We start from the raw sequence: 9,648 nt of genomic DNA on the forward strand, positions 1-9,648 counted from the left end.
TCCATGTGTAACTGGGTTTTTTCATGGATTATTTAGATCATAGAATTTTGAAAACATAACTTATTTTAAAATAGCTTTTCTTATAAGGTTTACAGGTAATCAGCAAGTACAGCAGGGACACAAGTATTCTCAGCCAATTTGTGGCTATAGCAGCAGCAGTAATGGTATTTAAACACTATACATTTCAACTAAGCACAGCAAATTGAAAAAAATGAAATTCTATTTATATGTAAAAATGTGTATAAATTGTGAGAATAAAGAACTGAACAGGTAATGGGGCTTTTTCTTGCAAATGATGTTTACTAAAATAAATAAATAATACCATAAGCATGAACAAATACTATTGTTAATTCAGCCACTATGCCATATTTTTGCTCGGAAATGAGGAGACCATACCATGCATGCCTCCTGTCCTCCTGTCAGCCTTTGTCAGCCTCTGCATGTAGCTCTAATCAGCACAGCAAAACCTGTGCAAGGTACTGATGTGTGGGGAAAAACTGTGACAGCTGCCAGATGTGAATGATGCTGAATTGCTGATGCTGTTAGAGATGATAATGGTGATGAGGATTGATAGCAGATCTTACCCATCCTAAGCAGTAGTGTTCTTAAACTCTGTGTCTTTGAGCTGCTTCTATACACACAAGTAAAAACCCCTGCTTTATTTTGCTATATATTTTAAATATAGGGGGTTATGCTGGTGCTGAGCCCTGGGTGCTTTGGGATCTTACTAAAGTTTTGGTAATACTTTGCATTTGGTAGGTATTAGAGTCAATGAGGCTGATTCATCAAGCAAAATCGGAAGCTCGCTCGAACCGGCTCGATATAACGGCGCGAAAGTACGCGCGACCAGCGAGCGCGGATTTCATTGATAAATTAGGCCCAATATGTCTGGTTTAATAAAGCTCTTCAAGACTGGAGAAGATTCATTTCATCAGAGAACCTGAGTGATCAAGCAAACCTGGATTGGATTTCTTTAAAGTGATTTGCTATTTGTTAGCAATTGTTTTCAATCTTGGATCAGGTCCATTGCGGATCTACCTAAAAATTATTTACTATGCAAGAACTCATAGCTAGGATCTTTTTTTAAATTCATTAAAGGTGAATTTTGGTCTACTGTGTGTAGTTTATCTACAGTTTTATGGAAAGCAAATTAATATTGCTGGCATTTTATACCCTCTCCATTTGAATGTCTGCCTGCTACTGTGCCTTTAATTCAATAAAACTTAATGGTAAAACAGTAAAACATACAAAGTCGCAAAGGTACCAATTGTGACAGTGCTTTAGAAGTAAGTTTCCCAGGGGAACTCTGTTGCATAAAGGACCTCCAAAGAGTACTCATATTGTTGCACACTGCAGAACAATTTATGTGCCAGTACCAAGCATATGCTAAAAAAAACAACTGATAAATTATGCATTTTTGGTGTGAACCTGCAAAGCTAACAGAAGCATATCTGATCTTAATGAGTGTTCTGATTTAGCTTCAAACCTCCAATGTGACAACCTTTAAATAGAAGCCACATTAATTTTTACAACATAGGCAAATGTTTATTGTGTATTATGAAGCTGATAATGGTAACTATTAATATTAATATTATTTTTGTTTATTGTAAACTTCAACATTTGTACATTATTCTTATTTAGGTGATTTAAAAAAATATGGTTTGTTTTATTATTTCAGAATAAAAATTAAGTGAATTGAAAGCTTATGACTTTTAAAGGAAATTACATTACTAATACATACAATTTTGTCTTATGGGTATAGTTAAATAATTAGTTATACATTTTGAAATTTGCGGGGATAGGAAAACCTGTCTAGGTTTGATAAGCCAGGGGTTCTAAGAGTTATATTAAAAATTTGGAGAACCTAATTTTTATTTAACTTCCAAACCATGTTTAGCAGCCCTGTCACATGCCCCCTCTGTGTTGATTGCAGGTTCGGCATTTCCCTCGGCTTGATATATGGTAAAAAAAAAAAGAATATTTCCCTTCTCCAAACCCAATAGAAATGATGTTTTGTGTGAACACAGTTTTACAGAGCGAAATGAAGTTTTTAAAGTGATCTTTTACTCAAAGGGGTACAGGAACATGATAGTGCAAGGGTGCTGCTGTAAAGGAGTAAACTATTCTGTTTGCCCAGAGATAGGTGTTAGGTTTAAATGCCACTCCAACTTTTGTTTTCAATATTTTTTATTAAGTTTTCATTTTTAAATATAAAACACTACAAAGCTGAAATAAGCATATTTGAAACAGGCAAAAAAGTGATAGCAATTGGTACAGCTTCGACATAATGAAGACTTCTGTAGAAAAAAACAATAAAGTGCAATAACATTCTTGCACTTAAATAAAGCATAGAACACAACCAAGAACCATACCAAAAGTTACCCATAAAACAATGGTCACAATATAGTGATAGTATTACAGTGCCTAGTAGACAGGAAATAGAAGATCCAAGAACAGAAAAGATAACCTTATTCGCACCCATGAAACATCGTCACCAACTTGCCAAGGTCCACTGCGGTATGGACGCATCCAGTTTTTTTGAAATTGTATTTTTATTGAAAATTTTTATGCCAGGATACAGAAAAAAGAGAAGGGGATATACAAGTAGGGAATTAACAATCTTAAAAACAGAACAAAACACAACTGAATTCCAGAAGTCCAATGACCAGCTCCTAGACATAAGGCAGAACTTACTCATACTAATGTAAAGAAATGGTGGGAATGAAGAAATAATGTTGTGACAGTATTTAACAAAGGGGTTGTTTAGCGGATCATGGGGGTAAGTTAGAGTAATAACGATCCCAAGCCTCCCAGGTCAGTTCAAACCTATCCACCGTGTTTCTAAGGAGCGCCGTAAGGTACTCCATTAGACTAATCTCTTGGATCCGGGCATGCCGATCTTCCATAGAAGGGGGCGTAGTCGCCTTCCATCTAGTGGGGATCAACGTTCTCGCTGCAACTAGGATATGAGTTGCTAGTTTGCGAGAGATGTTCGGTAACAATGGGGGGGGGGGGGGGGTAGGCCCAGTAGATGAGAAACAGGATCTAGTGGGACCTGGTACTGGATCACAGCCGATAATAAATCGTTAACTCTTGACCAGTACGTCTGGATGAGGGGGCAGAACCAAAATATATGCTCAATCATCCCTCTGTGGGTTCCACATCTCCAGCACATGGGATCTACATCTGGAAATAATCGTTGAAGGACCGTTGGTGTGTGATACCAAAATTGGGGTTGGAGCGGATGCAGGCTGCCAGTGGTTCTATACACAGGGCAAATAGCAGGGGTGACAATGGGCATCCCTGCCTTGTCCCATTCTTAATGGGGAACACAGCTGAGGAGCCATGAGGGAGTTTGACGGAGGCCGAGGGGGTCGAATATAAGGATTCAATTGCCCTGACAAAGGGACTGGTAAAGCCCATTTTATTCAGGGTGGCTAGCATAAAGGGCCAACTGAGGTGGTCAAAGGCCTTTTCCGCATCCAGACTGAGTAGGAGGGAAGGGGTCCTCCGTTTATTGATTATGTCAATAATGTTGACAATAATGTTGACAACTCGTCTGGTGTTATCACCCGCTTGCCTATATGGAATAAAGCCAGTTTGGTCCCCATGGATGAGAGAAGGGAGCAACCTGGACAGCCTAGAGGCCAAAATTTTAGTAAAAATTTTAAGGTCAGCATTTAGGAGGGCTATTGGTCTGTAATTCGAGCAGTCCAGTGGATCCTTGCCTGGTTTTGGAATCACTGTTATATGAGAAGCCAGCATGGTGGAGGGGATCGGTTTGCCTTTCAAAAAGTCATTAAAAGTATTCAAGAGGTGGGGAGAAAGCTCCGGCAGTAACGTTTTATAGTAAAAATAGGGCAGACCATCCGGGCCAGGGGCCTTAGAGGAAGGCAATTGGGCAATAACTTTTGCTAGTTCCTCCTCCGTAATGGGGCCATTAAGTTGGTCTAAGTGTTCCGATTCAAGCCCAGGGAGGACCACTTGTGCTAGGTATGAGTCTATTTTTGGTCTCAGCAAGCTGACCATGGGAACTTGAGCACAATGAACCGTTTGATATAGTTGTGAGTAATAGGTCTCAAAACAGGAGGCTATGTGGGAGGGGTCGTACCGCCTCTTCCCACTCCCATCTCTAATCGCCCCAGGGGATGAGTGGGCCTGCATATCTCTTAGTTTACGGGCCAGCAGCGTGTCCGCTTTATCACCCTTGTAATAATATTGTTGACAGATACGTTGCATCCACCAACTAACCTTTCTTAACTCCAGGGCCCGCAACTTAGATCTGAGGGTAAGGAGCTCACGTAATAAGCCCAAGGATGGTTTAGCTGCGTATTTTGCCTCCACAGACTTCAGAGAGTCACCAGCGTCCGCTGTAAATTAGAGTCTTGTTTTAGGCGGGAGCCCAGGGCAATACATTGGCCTCTAAATACAGTTTTATGAGCTTCCCATAGAGTGGAATTATGAGCCACAGTACCTCCATTTTCGCTAAAGAAGGTTTTTAGCGTTGTGGTTAGAGACAGCTTAGACTCTGAGTGTTTTAGTAGATAGTCGTTTAGCCTCCAGTGACAAATTCTCACCGAACTGGGGGAAAGGGTCAGATCCAATGTGATGGGGGCATGATCAGACCATGCAATTGGGTGTATCTCTGCGGAGGCACTGTTCCTCAGGAGAGGAAGGTTAGTGAAAAGGTAGTCTATTCGGGTGTGAGTACAATGCGGGGGAGAGTAAAAAGAGAACTGCCTCCCAGAATGGTGGTGAATCTGCCAGTTATCGTAAAGCTGGTATTTCCTAAGTAATTGCCTAAACAATCTGGATTGCTTGGACACCTGCGCCGAGGGTTGGGAGAGAAGCAAGGTTTGCCTGTCCCTAGAGGGGGAGAAAGTTAAATTAAAATCTCCCCCCACTATCATATAGCTATGGCTAAGGTCTTGAAGGCGGGATAAAACCTCATTAATAAAATAGATCTGACCAGTGTTAGGGGCGTACAGATTACAAAGTGTGACAGACACACCTCGCACCATGCCATTCAAGATAATATATCACCCCTCAGAGTCTGCAATGGAGCGAGACAGTGTAAACGTGAAGGAATCTTTTAAAAGGATCGGCACCCCGGCCTTCTTCTTGGCTGGGGAGTTAGCAAGATACACCTGAGGATAAAGTCTGGAGGCAAAGTTAAAAGAACCGGATTTGTCAAAATGAGTCTCCTGTATAAAGACAATATCTGGCGTCAATCGTTTAAATTCTCTCAGGGCCAGTTTACGCTTTGTATTAGTGTTTAAGCCCCTTACATTAAAGGATAATATCCTAGTAGCCATTGTAGGTAGGAGGGTGCCAACATGCCACAACCAATAGCTGCCACCTATGAAAATACCCTTCGGAAGGCCCGCCAGAGAGCGTCCGAATCCAGGTTTTGATCCACGTCATGTCACAATCAAAAGGGGGAGGGAGGCAAAAGGGGCCACAAAGCGCCCCCAAAACAACAACAGTTAAAACCAGAAAACAAGGAAAAAGAGAAAAGGTAAGCCAGCGGGGGGATACTCGCCCGCCGGCGAGTTGGGAGGACTCAACATCCGCCGGTCCCGGCCCCCTACAGAGGGGGCAGGGAACAAATGCACCTGGCAGATGAATGAACGCTCCCAGAGGGAACATGGACCCAGAGGGCCAGAGAGCACTGGTCAATAAAGACCATCAAAAACTAAATGGTATTGGCTAGCGCCGATCACTATATGTGTCAGGCCACCGGGGTGAGCCCGGGGCAGCCCCACCCAAAGCCAGAGACAGCCCCGAACCCCCCCCAAGTGCCATGGTAAATCCAGGCATGTCAGTAGCAGAGCAGATATACAAATATAATAAGGCAACAGGGCAAGATACGAATACCCACAATTTCACATCAGTTAAGAGCTAGAACATGGTATACAAGCAAATAATAGTATGGATTAATAATAAGATGGGAAACCACCATGAGGCAAGATGCGTAGTGTAGGTGGGCATGTCGCCTCAGAGTAGGAATGTGCAGTGTAGTAGAAAACAGCAAACAAATAGGGCCGTCCAGAAGGATGACCAGATCAGTTCCGCCAATACAAACCAGGATTATAGCTCAGGGAAGACACTTAGTAGGATATTAGTCCATTATCTCAACAACGGTGTCTAGGTGGGCGGTCCTATGGCGATGTAGAATCTCGGTGCTTGTCCCTGGATCTTTTCCGGGAGGGCACCGGCTGCCAGGGTGGGGAGCGGGGGCGCATAGATTCTTCTCGCTCCCATCCGGGAAGTCGGGGGCGGGGTATTCCCAAAGTATTGCAGAAGGAGGATAAATCCTCTGGGGACCTTAAAGAGGCCGTTTTCCCCTCGTGGCGGGCAGAGAGACTAAATGGGAATCCCCACCTGTATGGGATATGACCGTCTCTGAGCACAGTCAGCAAAGGTTGGAGTAAGCGGCGTTGCTGTAGTGTATGCCAGGACAGATCCTGATAGATCTGCAATGGGGCCCCATCAAATTCCAGATTACGCATATTTCTGGCGGTGGTCATGATGTCATCCTTCAGATCTGCGTCCGCCAATTGACAGATGACATCTCGCGGTCTGGAAGCTGTCCCTGGTTGTCTGGAGGTGCGGAAGGCCCTGGAGATATGAACCTCCCGGGAGGCTGGGCGCCCTAGGATCTTGGTAAAAAAAGCTTGCAGAACCAGTTTAAGGTCTGAGTCTCGGGTCGCCTCAGGGAGACCCCGTACTCTAATGTTATTCCGTCTAGATTTATTGTCCAAGTCCTCAAGTAGACGTTGAAGTTCTCTTATTTTCTGGTCACTATCCCCCATTTTGCTTGTAAGCGTGGTAATATCCTCCTTGGCCAGCTGCACAGTTTCATCCAAATCATCTACTCTCCCAGCTAGGGAATGAAGGTCAGCACGCAGAGCCCCTATTTCAGTACGGCATGTTGCCTGAACTTCTGCCACTAATTTCTGGAAATCATCCTTAGTAGGTAAGGATTGTAAGTATTGCTGCCATGGGGGGATGGGGCAATCTTCCAGCCTGGGATGGCCCCTCTCCCTCCTCGTGTAGGAGCCTGACCAGGTCTTTAAGCCAGGAGTCTCCCCCACTAAGTCCCCAGATACTGTCGGGAAAGCGTCCAAGGTAGGGGGGGGGGTCCAGAGTACATGGGGGGGAACCCACCACATGGTCTCCCCCGGTCCCCTTCTGTATATGTGGCGTGCTCTGAAATATTAGCCCCCCTCCTGCATATAGAAGGCTCCCTGGCTCCCCCAAGTACCTCCAGGGGGTCTGATGAGGGATTAGCCACCCCTCCGGTAGAAGTCGCGGGGGAGCGTGATCACCCAGTATACTCTGCGGGACTCACCGGGACCAGCGTGCGTAGATCCGGGCTGAGGGGAGGAGAGAAGGATAGGTCCTCACCGTCCGCGGAGAAATCTGCTGCTCCGTATCACCTGGATCACGTTCTCTCTCTCCCTGCTGCCACGTGTGCGGGGAGGGTGACGGCGCCATCTTGGGAGCCGGAGAGGAGGCCGGCGAGGGATCCCCGATAAAAGCCCGTATAGAGGGCTGGTGGGAATGCTGTTGCGATGCAGGGGTAGGGGGAAGCTTCCCCACTCTCACCCTTCTTTGCTTGCCCATTTTTAATGTGGAATCTGCCTGGGATGCTGCGGATTGCGATCGGCTCCTGGAGAGTGATAAATCACACGTCCATCTTGCAAGCCCGCTAGGCCACGCCCCCTTGCATCCAGTTTTTAAATAAAATACTTCAAATTGAACCTGCTGGTCGCTGCAGCTGCACATTTATACTTTCCCTTTTACCCCTTCAATTCTGTTTAGAGAAGTAAAAAGCCCTTTATTTACATATGGCTGAAAACTCAATTTCCCACCAACATGTGTTGTGCTGGGTTGGGTGGCAGGACAGAATCCATTACTCCAAAGCATAGGTGTGACACAATCCTAAAGGATAATTCATGCACCATTTTCAAAAACGTAATTTTCCGTTTACTGTTTGCATTGCACTGATTATCCAAATATACAGCATGCACCTTTATTATTAATTTTCTAAATGGAATAATAAAAATGTAAATTTACAAAGACTAATGCACAGGATTTTATGTGTTAAACACTACTTATGCTTGTGAGGTTTTATTAGGTATAGAGGAATTTATATGATTTTTTTGTGTCGAAATAGCCAATAAAAATATTAGTTGTTAATTTGCATGTACATACAATATTAATACAATGAAACCACTAAACAGCTCAGGCAGCTTAGAGAATGGACCAAAACAGAGTATATATATATATTAGGTCAGTGTTTCTCAACTTTTTAACATGATGGAACCCCATGAAATGATAGCCAATGGCTGACTGGATAGGCACAATGTGCTTATTGCTCAAGGCACCCCTAGCAATCTCTGGAGGAACCCTGGGGATACCGGTTTGAGAATGATCAAGGCAGTGATTAGCAAGCTTTGTGTTTTTAATGAAATATTCACTTTCATTGCTGTACATTAGGCAAAGTTCTTTCCTCCTCCTGTGTCATTGTTTGTTTTTTCCTGTTATGCAGGTTTGTCATCTGCAACTCATATTTTATTGTTTATTCTTAATAATAAAGGTTAATGATAGTATATCATTTCTCATATATAAAGTGTGTGTATTACTGTATTGCAGTATAAACCAGCCCCAAAAATGTACTGGTGTAGTAAGACAATTTGGATCTAGTTTCTTTAAGCAGGACACTACAGAAAAATCCATGAAAATATTTATGTAAGGCTTTCCTCTGTAAAATGCATTATTTTAGATTTTAGTAATTTGATCGCACTGCAAATGACAGTAGGTGAATGTTTTATTGTTACATGTGAAAATAAAGTTTCGATATAACACAAAAAAATGATATATTCATCAATAGATTGATGGTTGAAATACAGTATAAGCACAGACACATAGCACACAAGCAAAGTGTGCTGTCCTTGGTGCTGATCTTGTCTGCACAGTGATTCCAATGAACTAACAAACCTAAAGTGTATCCACCTATTTTTTGTAATTATTTTCCAAAAATAGGTATATCCAATATTATTTTAACCAAATAAAAACTTATTAAAATAGTTTATTAAAGCAAAATAACTGAAAATTAGCTCCACTATAGAGATGAAATATTGTATTTTGCTGGCTGCAGCTAACACCTGCAATGATGGCATCCAGTTTTTGAATTCCTTATTATTTCAATTGCCTTCATTTATATTTTCACCACATTTATGTAGAGATCATACGCTGCCAAACAGTGACATTTACTGGATTTGGGACAAACCATATAACAATGCTAGGGGTGCTTACAATAGTCAGCAATTTTTACATGTATTAAACCATTTAGGAAAGAATACTGTTTCAAAAGATTTAGCTACATTTACTTGTAACAAAGTTTGGCTGAGTGATATAATATATATGTATAGAAGAGACATGGTTTTGAGATATATGTATATGATAGACATGTCTGTGTGATATATAACACATATGTATATGATAGACATGGCTGTGTGATATATGATATATATATATATTTATATAATAAACATTGGTCTGTGATATATAATATATATGTATATGATAGAAATGGCTGTATTATGTATAATATATATATGTATATGATGGACATGGCTG

This window comes from Pyxicephalus adspersus, chromosome 1 (assembly GCF_032062135.1).
Source record: "Pyxicephalus adspersus chromosome 1, UCB_Pads_2.0, whole genome shotgun sequence".
Classification (NCBI taxonomy): Eukaryota; Metazoa; Chordata; class Amphibia; order Anura; family Pyxicephalidae; genus Pyxicephalus; species Pyxicephalus adspersus.